This window comes from Dromiciops gliroides, chromosome X (genome assembly GCF_019393635.1).
Source record: "Dromiciops gliroides isolate mDroGli1 chromosome X, mDroGli1.pri, whole genome shotgun sequence".
Taxonomy (NCBI): domain Eukaryota; kingdom Metazoa; phylum Chordata; class Mammalia; order Microbiotheria; family Microbiotheriidae; genus Dromiciops; species Dromiciops gliroides.
Genome location: NC_057867.1, coordinates 83,748,787 through 83,763,602, shown reverse-complemented (window position 1 = coordinate 83,763,602; position 14,816 = coordinate 83,748,787). Strand labels below are relative to the sequence as shown.

The window sequence follows — 14,816 nt, the reverse complement described above, 5'->3', positions numbered from 1 at the left end:
TAAAATCTTAAATAAGATATTAGCAAGGAGATTACAGCAAGTGATCACCAGGAGAATACACTATGACCAGGTGGGATTTATACCAGGAATGCAGCATGGTTCAACATTAGAAAAACTATCAACATAATCAACCATATCAGTAAGAAAACCAATCAAAATCATATGATTATCTCAATAGATGCAGAGAAGGCTTTTGACAAAATACAGCACCCATCCCTAATAAAAAGGCTAGAGAGCTGTTAAGGGCTAAAATTCTAGCTAAACTGTCTAAAATATTTAATGAGTGGTCGCCAATAAATTATAAGCTTTAGCAGAAGTTAGACTTTTAAGCATTTATTAAGGAGAATAAGAATTTGGTAAAGAGAGAGAGAAAGGCCTAGATTCCTATCTATTAAAGGGAGAGCACATTTCTAGCTCCGCTCTCCACCAGAGTCCAAAGGCAAGAGAGTCAGACTGAGCGCCAGTCTCTTCCTTCCTCCTCCCACTAGCCCGAGTCACTTCCTGATGCCAAAGAAAAGACTCCTGGTCTTGCCCTCAAAGACCTTCCCTTCATGGGCGGAACTCTTCTACAGTAAGTCTCCAGCAGGTGGAGTCATTCCAATCGTTACAGAGCTTAGGAATAGGTGGAGCCTTCCTTCAAATAATAAGCAGTATCTATCTAAAACCATCAGCAAGCATTATATGTAACAGAGATAAGTTAGAGGTCTTCCCAATAAGATCAGGGGTGAAACAGGGATGTCCATTATCACCTCTATTATTTAATATTGTACTAGAAATGTTAGCTTTAGCAATCAGAGAAGAAAAAGGAATTACAGGAATTAGAATAGGCAAGGAGGAAACAAAACTATCACTCTTTGCAGATGATATGATGGTATACTTAGAGAATCCTAGAGAATCAACTCAAAAATTACTGTTAACAATGAACAACTTTAGCAAAGTAGCAGGATATAAAATAAATCCACATAAATCATCAGCATTTCTGTACATGACCAACAAAGTCCATCAGCAAGAGATAGAAAGAGAAATTCCATTTAAAGTAACGGTAGATAAAATACTTGGGAGTCTACTTGCCAAGACAAACCCAGGAACTCTATGAACACAATTACCAAACACTTTTCAAACAAATCAAATCAGATCTAAAAAACTGGAAAGATATCAATTGCTCATGGATAGGCTGAGCTAATATAATAAAAATGACAATTCTACCTAAATTAATGTACTGATTCAGTGCCATACCAATCAGACTACCTAAAAAACTATTTTATAGAGCTAGAAAAAATAATAACAAAATTCATCTGGAAAAACAAAAAGTCAAGAATATCGAGGGAAATAATGGAAAAAATGCACAGGAAGGTGGGTTAGCTGTACCAAATCTGGAGCTCTACTATAAAGTGGCAGTCATCAAAACTATCTGGTACTGGCTAAGAAATAGAGTGGAGGACCAATGGAATAGGCTAGGCACAGGAGACACAGTAGTAAATGACATTAGTAATGTACTGTTTGATAAACCCAAAGACCCCAGCTTCTGGGATAGGAATTCAGTATCTGACAAAAATTTCTGGGAAAACTGGAAGATAGTATGGCAAAAATTAGGCATAGACCAACATCTGACACCTTATACTAAAGTAAGGTCAAAATGGGTACATGATTTAGACATAAGAGGTGATACCATAGGTAAATTAGGAGAACAAGGAATAGTCTGCCTTTCAGATCTGTGGAAAGGAGAGCAGTTTATGACCAAAGAAGAGATAGAGAATATTATGAAATGCAAAATGGATGACTTTGATTACATTAAATTTAAAAGTTTTTGTACAAACAGAAGCAATACATCCAAAATTAGAAGGGATGCAGATAGCTGGGAAACAATCTTTATGGCCAGTACCTCTGATGAAGGCCTCATTTCTAAAATATATAGGAACTAGATCAAATTTATATGAATCCAAGTCATTCCCCAATTGAGAAATGGTCAAAGGATATGAACAGGCGATTTTCAGATGAAGAAATCAAAGCTATCTATTCCCATATGAAAAAATATGCTAAATCACTATTGATTAGAGAGATGCAAATTAAAACAACTCTAAGGTACCACCTGACACCTATCAGATTAGCTAATATGACAAAAAAGGAAAATAAATGTTGGAGAAGCTGTGGGAAAATTGGAACACTAATGCATTGTTGGTGGAGCTGTGAACTGATCCAACCATTTTGGAGAGCAATTTGGAATTATGCACAAAGAGCTATAAAGCTGTGCATACCCTTTGACCCAGCAATACCACTTTTGGGTCTTTTTCCCAAAGAGATCATAAAAAAGGGATAAGGACCCACATGTACAAAAATATTTATAGGTGCTCTTTTTTGTGGTGGCAAGGAATTGGAAATTGAGGGGATGTCCATCAATTGGGGAATGGCTGAACAAGTTGTGGTATATGAATGTAATGGAATTCTATTGTGCTGTAAGAAACGATGAAAAGGAGGAGTTCAGAGAAACCTGGAAGGACTTGCATGAACTGATGATGAGTGAGATGAGCAGAACCAGGAGAACATTGTACACAGTATCAACAACATTGTGTGTGTTGATCAACTGTGATAGACTTGACTCTTCTCAGCAATGCAATGGTCCAAGATAGTTCCAAAGGACTCATTATGGAAAATCTTCTCCAATCCCCCCCCCCAAAAAAAAACCAAACCCCAAACTGTGGAATGTAGTTGCAGATTGAACCATACTATTTCTACTTTTTTTGTTTTCCTTTTTTGAGGTTTTTCCCTATTGCTCTGATTCTTCTGTCACAGCATGACTAATGCAGAAATATGGTTAATGTGATTGTACATATATAATCTATATCAGATTGCTTTCTCTTTTGGGGAGGGGCAGGGAGGGAGAAAAATTTGAAACTAGAAATCTTATAAAAACAAATATTGAAAACTATCTCTATATGTAAGTAGAAAATAATAAAATACTTTTATGATTTTAAAAAAAGAGGATGGAAAGGAACACAAGCATGTAGAACAGAAACTTCCTCAGGAGAGAAGAAATGGACTCAGAGATTGGGCAGCATAGGAGAGAGTGGGGCTCAAGATGGTGCGGGGCTTGTGATATTGGGAGGAGACAGCTAAAGGAACATAGAGCAAGGAAGTCTGAGGAAGGGGAGCCTCTTGGGCCAAGATAGCCTGGTGATGACTGCAGTGCCAGTGGGAGAGTGTTGGGGCAGGAGTTTGTGAACAGGAATTAGCTTGGGAATCCTGGCCACTTCCAGACCTCAGTTGCATCCTGACAGTAGTGGCCTTGTCTGGGGTCACCAGGACCATGGACAGCCCAGGGCTGGTATGCACAAAGAAAGTGTTGTGGCAGCTGTGGGAAGGTGTTTCTTCAGTCCCCCACTCTCCAGTTATCCATTTTTCTCAGATCTTTCATCGCTCCCCACAACTGAAACCTGTGGGTCTGTTCTAACAGTCAAGTTCTGAAGCAGTGCCTCCACTCTGTATGAAACATGCAACATTCACGTAGACGTGCCACACGCATACAAACCAATAAATAGGTTTGTCAAGAAGGGGCAAAGTCCTGGTCTCGGTGGCCCTCTTCTTGTTACTCCCGGCCTGCCTAGTAGCAACAGGTAGGAGATTTGAATGACCAATTTGAATGCCTATCCAGGGAAGATGGGAATCTGGGCTCAGGGTTAGTTGCAGGGAAGCAAGGATACCAGAAATGTTTTAGCCAAGGGAGCCAGGACTTGTGCCTATGGAAATACGAGCAGTCCTCGCCCTCGTAGTGCAGGAGACAGGCCAAGAAACCGAGGAGATTCTCCCAATAGGGAAGGGAAGTAGAAGCGGCCCCGGAAAATCTCAGCTTAGGGGTGGGTGCTTGCTTCTGAGGGAAGTCAAGTCATCCAGCGTCTAATATGGGCTGGGCACTGTCCTGAGGGCTAGGGACCCAAAGAAAGGCGAAAACGATCCCTGCTCTCAAGGAGCTCACAATTTAATGGGGAAAGCAACCTGAAAGCAATTCCCTAGTAAGAAAATATTAGGATAACTTGGAGGCAATCTAGGGAAGGTGCTGGTGGGAAAGGCTTCTTGCGGAAGGCAGCTAGCAAGGATGAGAAGGAAGAGTGTTCCACGCATGGAGGGCTGGAGGACACCCAGAACTGGCCGGAGTCGGGAGAGGAAGCCTTAAACGAGGGACAGAAAGAGGGCCCAGGTCCCTGGGCAGTAGATTCCACAAGGGAGAAAAGGCTGAGGCCGTGGGAAGGAAGGCGGAGGCCAACGAAAGCTGGAGTGGGTCCACCTTCGTTCCCCACCCACCCCCCACCCCCCTCGCCCAAGATAGAAGCCCATCCCACTCCGGGAGACAGGAGAAGTCCTTGGGAGAGCCGGCTGGGAAAACTCCAACTGAAGTTTCCCAGGAAGGCGAAAGGGCACGTGATTCGGGGGGCAGCCCCGAGGGCAGCAAAGTTGTCCCAGCATCCAGGGCCTTTCAGGCGGCCTCTTTCTAAGTTCGCACCTCGATTTTAGGAGCTAGGCATCTGTCAAGTGGAAGATTCGGGTCCTGCCCAGGCCTAGAACTTCTGGGGAGAAGGGGCTTGTTGGGGGACGGGGACTGGGACGGGGGGGGGGCAGCGTCAGCGTCACCCTCCCCAGCACACTCCCCGGATCTGGCCGCGCGGGACACTTCGTGGTGGACACTGCGCCCTGCGCCCTGCGCCCTGCGCCCAGAAGTCTGGAGTGGGCCTGGGGCTGGGGAGGCGGCTGGGGCGCACGGGCCAGAGGGGGGCGCTCCACCTTGCCTCCTGTCCCAGGTGACCAATAGCAGCCAGGGAAGTGGGAAGATGCCAGGCCCCACCCCCACCCCCAGTCCCGGATCAGTCTGTATGGGGCAGAACCAATGCTGGGAGGCCTTTTTCAAGCGGAAGCATCACGATTCGGGGCCAGAGGAGGTGCCGAGACTTCCCGGAGCGAATCCGGGCCAGACGTGGAAGGATGAAAGGCTTGCCAGAGCTCAAGAGTCCGGTACTCACCGCGGGCTGGATGCCAGCTCTGTGCTGGGGGCGCGCATGGTCACACATGGATGAGGGAGAGCCTGAGGCTGAGCCGGCCTGGGGCACGAGGACATGAGCCCGCTGCTTCTGCGGCATTAGAGGTGAGCAATGACTGGGGGGCCAGGGGGAGGGGAGAGGAGGGTAGGGCAGGGGAGGGGAGGGAGGAACAGGGCAAACCTGGAACGGACCCCTATCCTAGTTCCCTTCTCTCCTACACCCTTACTCAGTCAAGCCGCATCTCTCCCAGTCACCTCCAATTCAGCACCCTGGACAAACCGGGAAGAGTGGAATTTTGGTCCTGGATGAAGGGGGGGGAGGGCTGAAATTTGCCTTTGGGGCAAGACTCTCCCTGTGTGTCATTCCTCTCGCCACCAGAGCATTTAGAGGATCCTTGTGAGGGTGGATAGGAGGGGACTGGTGGCTAGAACTGATGCTTTGTTCCCATGTGGAAATGGGGGGGGGGGGGGAGGTGGCTGTGAGACAGCCGATCTACCTCCTCTCCATCCCGTACACAGACACAGACACAGACACACACACACACACACACACACACACACACACGCACATATTCCTCCCCTCTTCTTAGAACTGTGCCTGGGAATGGAAATTAAGGAGATTCTCTCTCTCATACTGAGAACAAAATATGAAAGAATATTTTAAAACTTCCTTTTCGGGGCAGCTAGGTGGCGCAGTGGATAGAGCACCGGCCCTGGAGTCAGGAGTACCTGAGTTCAAATCCGGCCTCAGACACTTAACACTTACTAGCTGTGTGACCCTGGGCAAGTCACTTAACCCCAATTGCCTCGCCTCACTAAAAAAAAACAAAAAACAAAAAAAAAAAACCTTCCTTTTCAGTTTCCCTAGAAATATTAAAAAAAATAAACATTTCTCTAGTCTGAAAACCCTAATTCAGATTTTTCCATCTTTGAAAGTATGCAGATGGCCTCGAACAGAAGGCCTTTTTCTTGGGGGGGGGGGTGGATAAAGGGCGCAAAGCCTGGCCAAGAGTGTGATCCACCTAAGGCAAGTGCTTTCTTTTATTGGGGGGTTGTGGGGGTGGGGTAAAGCAGCTTTTTTCGCTCCTAAACGATTACAATATTGAACGATGACTTTAAGTCCTTGAGAGGAAGGGTCAAGAAAGGAACCCATTCACTAAGTGACTACGGTTCTGTTGGAGCAGACTATTACCCCTCAAACTCTATTTTAGCATATTATCACATGACACTTTCCTTGTTCAAGATTCCTATAAATACTGCCTCCAGTCTTGATTCTGAGAGTTGTCTGAGGGTGGAGTGAGAGGGTGGGGCTTGTTGCTACTCACTGTTGGCTAGAACCTGCTTGTGTAGTAGATTAATTAATGATTAAATTAAATTAAAATTTGTTTTTTCTGCAGACTCATGCCAAACACCCTCAGTGCAGTAGTAATAGTTTTTCTTCAATAATGGGGTGTAAGGGGCAGCTAGATGGCACAGTGGTTAAAGCACCGGCCCTGGATTCAGGAGTACCTGAGTTCAAATCCAGCCTCAGACACTTGACACTTACTACCTGTGTGACCCTGGGCAAGTCACTTAACCCCCATTGCCTGCAACCCCCCCCCAAAAAAAACCAAACAAACAAAAATAATGGGGTGTAATGGGGGTAGGGAGGAGAGAAGGAATCAGGAATGGAGGCATGGGATCCTCTGCTTTTTGTCACTAGTCACAAAAACCACACACATCTTCTTGACTCCATAGGGAGAAGCATTGCCCATTCAGCTCTCTTTCCAATAATTCCTTCCACTTGCCATTCCATCTACATCAAAGCTCTTAAGCAACAGTTTCTGTAGTCTCTATGAGAGACTCATTCTAAAAATGGATTCCACTATTCATCATTGAAAGCAATTTCAAGTTGCATAAGAAAAGAACAAAATTTTGCATACCCTTCAGCCCAGAGATCCTGTTGCTGCTGATCCCAAGATGGGCCAAGACCAATAGACTCCAGTTAGATAAAAATATTCTACTTACCACTTCAGGTGGGATCTAAAAAGTGAAAGTAAAATGGATTCCAGTTTGGAGGTAGAGGACTGAGTTATGGAGTCCCAGCTAAAGCCCTAAGAAGGAGGAAGAGTTTTACTTTCTCTTCTTTCTTCTACTACCTCCTCCCTTCCCCACCACTGAGCATTTCATCACAGAGACTGGATTAGCAGGAAGCTGGGATCAGAGAAATGGACCCGTGGAAGACAATGCATCTCACTGGGAGGAAAGGGACACCAGGAGAAAAGGATGCGGAAAAAGGAAGAAAATACCTTTGAGGAGCATGAGCACTTGCATCAGAGCAGAATTCTGACTATGGAATCAAGAAAGGACTTCCAGGCTGTAAGGAGTCCGATGTAAGTTACCCCTTTCCCACTCTAGAAATTACATACCAACCTCACTACCATTGTACTCTAAGGTTAAGCTGACTCTTGCCATTACCTGTGTGGACTTGTGGAAGAGTATGCCCCAGGATTTGGAGGGGGAGGGTGGCATGCTTTGTCCCAACTGTTCTTAGTATACCATCAATAAAAGCTCTTCAAGTCCACTGGCTAATTTCAATAGGGAGCATAACCGACTGGTAAGGGCTTGCAAACAACAGTATCAGAAGTAGAGATTTAGCCTCTAGAACCCTGAGGACAAACGTAGGTAACCCTGTAAGGGTTGTAAATCTTGAGTGCACATGACAGTTGAGGAAAGGGCTCCAGAGCTGGAAGAGGCCTCACAAGCCATCTAGTCCAAGCCAGTTCAGTAGCTACCCATTGCTCCCGCCTTGGCCCCAAAGACCAATCCCTACCCTCCCAGGACTCAAAGGCAATGATTATGAACCTCCTGCATCTTCTCTTCTTCCAGAGCAACATTCCCAGTGTCTTCAGCCAACCTCCAAATAAGCATTGCTTTTGGGCTTTTCCCAATTCTGGTTGGCTGCTCTTAGTCCTTTTGGGCCTGAATGTGTAACAAACCAGGCTCCTAAATTCACGCTATCTCCTCCGCTTCCCTGGCTTGCTTCAAATCTCTTCGGGAAGCCTTTCCCAGGGCCTCTTCATGCCACTGTCTCTCCTCAAAGATTTACCTTGATTGGCCCTGCACATAGTTCTTTACCTGTTGTTTCCTGGTGTTATTAGACTAGGAGTTCCTTGATCCAAGGAATTGTTTTTGTCTTTCTGTATTCCCACTTTTTGTCTCACTGATTGGCCCCATGCACCAAATGATGTGTTAGCCTCACTTACTGTCCACCTACACACCCAGGCTAGTTCCTCATCTGCCTCCTCCACTGCCAGTTTAAAACTGTCTTAATGGGATTTGTAACACCAAAGGGCAATGTTCTGTCATGGCTTTCGTTAGGAGTGCTCTCTTCCTGGCCATCCTTCCTCTATTTTAAGCCCAGAAATCTAAATCCTGTTCTCAGAGACCATTTTCCCAGCCATCTGGTCCTTTCCAGATCCAACTCTTACAGCCCCTTTCTCATCAGCAATAGTGATGGAAATAACATTTCTGTCCTGGACAGCCTCAGTTGCTTGACAGGAATTCTCCAATACTTAGTAAGGCTCTTCAAGTTCCCTCTGATAATATCATTTATCCCCATGGGAATCCCAAGGAATGAGCTGGTCAAAGTTTGTCAAGTGTCAGAAAGCTCTCCAGTACCAGATATAGACCATGGAAAGACAGAAGACTTCCAAGCTGTGTGGATAACCTGGGTGAATAACAATCTTTCTCAGTCCCAATTTCCTTATTTGTACAATGGAGTCAACAATATTACCTATGCAGTGGAGTGAAAAGAGTGTTAGATTAATATGCAAGAGACCTGGATTCAAATTTCCCTCCCCTCCCCATCAGCCACTTACTACTCGTATGTCCTTGAGCAAGTCACTAGACCCCAGTTTCCCCATCTGCAAAATGAGAGGGTTGAACTTGATGACTTCCAAAGGTTCTTTCTAGCTTCCTTTTCTCTATGGCTCGCAGATTTATTGTGAGGATCAAATAAATTATTATGTGTAAAGTGCATTGCAAACCTTAAAGTGACATGGAAATGGGATTACAGCTGGTACCAGAGCATTCAGATAGGACAATATAACTGGAGCCCCCCCCCCCGGCCCCTGACACTAAAATCTGAGGCTGACAGTAGTTGGAAGGATTGAAACAGCAATCTAATAATTAGTTAGCAAGACTAGTTAAAATTTGAAGCCCCCATCTGCCCTGAACTGGAAACAAAGGCCTCCCCTGCAGCAGTCTATGCCCACAGAGACATGTGAGGGTGATTTTCCCGCCATTTCCATCTGTTTCTAACCCTACTTCCATGGCTGGGGGGATGGGGGGAGGAGTTGGCAGCACCAGAGTGTGGCCTAGAATCAGGAAGATCTGAGTTCCAATCCAGCCTGAAACCCTTATTAGCTCAGTGACCCCAGACAAGTCACTTCCCCTCTGCCTGCCTCGGTTTGCCTTATCTGTAGAAATGGGGATCCTAATAGCACTTCCCTCCAAGGGTTGTACTTAGGATCAAAGGAGATGATTTTTGTCAAGTCCCGATATATAATGTTATAGAAATGCTTGTTCCCTTCCTACCCTTCCCTTGTACTCAAGTGGTAACAGTTATATTTAATCTGGAAGTTCTACAGCACTAGACAAACAGGAAGTTACTGCAGAATGCCAGGAGAGAGATCCTCCAAGTTGTTTCTTCTTGTTGCTAGCTCTTGTAGTGAACTGCTGTGCTCAGCTACCCATTTGTCATGTCCATTTGCTGTGCCAAGGACTCAGTAATGGTTTGTTTCAGAGTAGAATCAAAAGTACTCCACCCAATTTTAGCTTTTGTATTGAAAGGAGAACAAATAGAGGATAAGTGTTAGAAGTCTTTGAAGGCCATTAAGTGGAGTGAAATGACTATATGAAAACTATTTTCCAACTATCTGAGGGATTGCATCAGAGTCTTTGGGTTCTGTATCAAGCTAGCTGAAATAATAGAGTGTCAGAGAGTGGTGAGTAATTGCAGAACTTTGTGTGACTGTAGAATTCTACTTAACCCCACTAAAAAGGAACTCTGTGTGTGGGGGGAAACCCTCTCACCACTCCCCTACCATCTTCCTATCAGCATCTAACACTGCCTGGCATCTTTATCAAGTCGAGGACATACTGGAAGCAGGACCACTATACGATCCCATCTCCTCCAACAGTCGGCCTCCACTGTCATCTCCACTCTATCCCCCTCACTGTTTACAAACATGCCCATGTCTTCCCCATTCTGAAAAAATGATCCTTCTATCCCCACCAACCATTCCCCTATATATCTTCTACCCTTTGTGGGCAGACTCCTCAAAAAGGCTATCTACAATAGACACCTCCATTTTCTCTCCTCTCACTCTCTTTTTAACTCCTTAGAGTTGGGCTTCCATCTTCATCATCCCACCAAAAGTACACTCTCCAAAGTTACCAATGAGCCCTCAGTTTCCAAAGCCAATGGCCTTTTCTCGGCCCTCATTCTCCTTGACCTCTCTGCAGCCTCTGTGGAGCAGTCTCTCGAGTCTCTTGGTCATATCCTCTAATAACGGTCTCTGTCATTACCCCATTTCTCTTTTTTCTTTATACTAGTTCACTTGCTGATCTCATTGGTTTTCATTGCTTTCATGACCATCTTGATGCTGCTGATTCTGCTGGCCTCCAATCTCCCATCTCCAACTGCCTTTCAGACATCTCACACTGCATGTCCAGCAGACATCTGAAACTCAATATGGCCAAACCAGAATTCATTATCTTCCCCCCTAAATCCTTCCTACTTTCCCTGCCTCTCAGGCTCATAATTGAGGAGTCATCATCCCCCCACCTCAAATGCCTTGCAAGGCCTGTCAAGTTCACCTTTGACATTGTCCCACCCCAGTGCAGGCCTTGGTCACCTGGACTACTGTAATCACTGCAAGGGTGGGGGGGTCTGCCTGCCTGGTCTCTCCCCATTCCAAGCCATGAAAGGGATCTTCCTACCCAATAAAGTCCAGTGGGTCCCTATGACCAACAGGTAATAAGGAGTATGCAGTGCGTACTGTGTGCCAGGCATCATGCCCCACAATAACCCTCTTCCTATCCCCATTTTACAGATGAGAAAATTGAGGCAGGCAGAAGCTATGTGACTTGCCCAGGGAGTGGCTGAGGCTGGACTTGAACACAGGGCTCCCTTACTTCAGACCCAGTGCAGTGCCACTTAGCTGTCTCTATTAAAGGTCTGAAGTTCCAGCCCCAATTTGTCAGTCTTCTTACTTTACTGAACTTGACAGATTCCATGATCCAGGGCCAGCAGCCTCCTTGCTGCTCCCTGCAGAAGATACTGCATCTCCTGAGTTCTTGCACTGTCGCTGGCTGCACCCTAGGCCTGGAATGTTATACCTCCTCACATCTGCCTCCCTGTAGCCCTTGCTTCAAATCAAATCAAAAAGCATTTTAAGTGCTTACCATGTGCAAGGCACTGTTTGAAGCATGGGGAAAAGAAAGACAAAAGTAATGAATGAGACAGAATGCAAACAACTATATAAAACATACAGGATAAATTGGAGATGACCTAAGAGAGATTAAGGAGGACTTAGAAAGGCTTCCTCAATGAAGTGGTATTTAAGCTGAAACTTGCAAAAAGGTGGAGATGAGGAAGGATGGGAGACTGACAGTGTTCTAAGACGTATACCTGAAACTGAGGCCAAACAACATAGAAACCAACCCAGATACCCCCAAGCCCATTCCAGGGTAAACAAGGGGCCAGCAGAGGAAGGAATTCATTCATCTCTTCACTTGTGGTGGGGGAACTGTCATCTTCACCCTCTGAGACAGAACATGGAGGCACCCCTAAGGGGCCTTGCCTGGGCATGTCCAGATCTCCCAAGATGGGGGCTCCCTTCCTCCCCCATGATGTGGCTTTCTTGATGCCACTAAGACAGTTAACTCTTTGCTGCTGAGGTGATCACCATCAGACATGGGAGTTCAACCCATGGAGACCTTGGAGCCAAGATTCCAGATGGAATTGTAGGAGGTTTTTTATTCCTTTTAATCCATTATTATTTGGATCCAGCATAGCCACTTTAATCATGAGTAAAGTCACATAGCTGGCTGAGGTTTTCCTAAGACTTCCAATTATTTGAATGGAGATAAGGGGATAAGAGTATTCAACCATCTATCTGTTGGTTGTAAATCCCTTGTTAGTTATTTTTTTATGAACTAGATCTTGTGGTTTTAAAAAATAAATTTGCTTTAGGTATAGATATTAGTTTTTGGTAAGCATATTATTACTTTTTTTTCTTTTTCTTTTTTAATTTTTGCAGGGCAATGAAGGTTAAGTGACTTTCCCAGGGTCACATAGCTAGTAAGTGTCAAGTATCTGAGATTAGATTTGAACTCAGGTCCTCCTGAATCCAGGGCCGGAGCTCTAACCACTGTGCCACCTAGCTGCCCCCATATTATTACTTTTATTAATATTAAGTCAGTAAAGGATTGACCAGGCGTCTCCTTAAATTCTCATAGTGTCAGGCCATATGGGAGAGAAAGCAGGGAGAGAGCTTCATCATGTCAATTAGCAGGAGCAGGAGTAAAGCCTCCAAAGACCCAGAGAGATGATCCATGAGAGTTCAGAAGACCTCTAAAACCCCAAAAGACTCTAATGGCACTTCTGAGGGTTTTTATCCTATTTTGATAGAGGTGGGCCATTATACATCGATCAAAACTAATTGGTTAGCATCATTCAATTCCATTGGGTGATGTGACTTGAAGGTGGTCTACATGAAAATGAACTCTAGAGATGATATCAGGGAAAAGAATGCAGAAGACCATCAATGAAGTTGAATCTATCTTCATTTCTTTTGTGCCCTTGGGTTAGTCCCAGGTCAAGAACTGGGCTTTCTGGTGTGTGGGGTGAGCGGGGGGATGACAGAAAGGACTGAGAAACTGATCTCTGGGTCCCCCCAAGAAATCCATTATTAATAATTATTTTCTCACAATCTGATGTGATTTTCTTTTTCAGCAACTATAATTCAAAAGACTGTATTCTTGGTTAATCTGGTCTAATTAGAAACTATCAATTTTGGAAAATCTTTGTTCCTTGTTCAGTTATTTTTTCCTCTTGGGCTTGTGTTGAATGAAGTATATACAATACACCTTTTGCCTCCTAGATCTCTGCACGTTGAAGTACGATTAGCAGCAATCCCTATCAATGCATCATAACAAGATGTTGCAGCAGGGAAGCTTGGAGAAGCCAGTGTGCCTGGGATTTGAGCCTGAGGAAGCTTTGGATTTGGAACTAGGGCTATGCACCCTTGTCCTCACTCAGAGTCTCTCTCCTCCTTCACTCCAGTCTCACGTGAAGAAGTGGCTTACTACTGACCAAGAACGAAACCCCTACCTACTCGAGTGATGCCATTCCATCTCATCTCCTCCAATGCATTGACCACACTTTCCCTTATCTTCGATCCCTGGCTTTCTACTGGCTCCTTCCTTATTGCCTATGAACATACCCATGTCTTTCCCATTCTTGCCCCTTCTTCCCTCCCTGCTAACTCTTGTTCTATATCCACTTTCTCTCCTCTAACCCTGAAGTTTGTCTGTCTGTCTGTCTGTCTGTCTGTCTCTTTTTAGTGAGGCAATTGGGGTTAAGTGACTTGCCCAGGGTCACACAGCTAGTAAGTGTTAAGTGTCTGAGGCCGGATTTGAACTCAGGTACTCCTGAATCCAGGGCCGTTGCTCTATCCACTGCGCCACCTAGCTGCCTCGTGCACATCTCTTCTTAATTCTTTACAATCCAGCTTCTAACCTCATCATTCCTCCCAAGTGACCAATGATCTCTTAGTTGCTAAATCTAATTTTAGTGGCTTTTCTCAACCCTTATTCCCCTTTCCCTCTTTGCATCTTTTGACACTGTTGATCTCTCCTTAGCACAGTGCCTGCCTCATGGTGCTTAATAAATGTTTATTGACTGATTCATTACCATCTTCTCCTTGATACTCTCTTCTCTCTGGTTTTTGGAGGCATGATTCTTTTATCGTTCTCCTCCTCCCTCTCTGCCAGCTTCTTCTCAGTTTCTTTTGCTGTTCATCCTCCAGATCATGCCCTCTAACTGTTAGAGGTCCCTAACTGGTGAGCAGTTAACCCTAGCTAGGAGAACCTGTTCCTGGTTCTTTTCTCTTCTCCCTCTATACTACATTACTTAGTGATCTCATCAGGTCTCTAAGCTGATGATTTAAAATCTACCTAACCTGCCCGGATGTCACAACTTCAGCTGTATTTAAGATATCTCAAACTAGTTGTCCAGTAGACATCTGGAATTCATTATCTTTCCCCCTCAGCCCACTACTCTATTACTGTCAAGGGCAACACCATTCTCCTAGTCCCTTGTGCTCACAAGCTAGATTCTGGATTTTATAGATGAATTTTATGAATTTTGTGGATGAATTTACACCCTGGATTCTTCACTATTTCTCACTTTCCCCTTCCCATATCCAAGCTGTTCCCAAGGTCTGTTGACTTCACCATTGTAGCATATCTAATATTCCCCTTTCTCTCCTGTGACACTGCTACCCTCCTTGTGCAGGCCTTGTGCATCATCTCACACTTGGATTATTGCAATAATCTGCTAGTGAGTGTGTCTGACTCAAGTGTCTCCCCTTTCCAGTCCATTCTGCATTCAGCCACCAATTTACTTTTCCTAAAATGCAGTTTTGATCCCCTTCTCAATTGTTGTTTGTCCTTTAGACTGATGACATCAGGAAGATGTTGTTCTTGATTTGCAAGTGAACTGGATTGAAGTGAGGCTGGG

The 14,816-nt window shown here is 44.9% G+C and overlaps 1 long non-coding RNA gene across 1 annotated transcript; it reads left to right on the top strand.

Annotated features, from left to right (window-relative positions):
• The first annotated feature begins 4,849 nt into the window (after positions 1-4,849).
• On the top strand, positions 4,850-13,524 carry LOC122733604. Its single transcript, XR_006353929.1, has 3 exons — positions 4,850-5,131; positions 6,764-7,398; positions 13,177-13,524. It is a non-coding gene; the product is annotated as an uncharacterized LOC122733604 (long non-coding RNA).
• Positions 13,525-14,816: the final 1,292 nt, after the last annotated feature.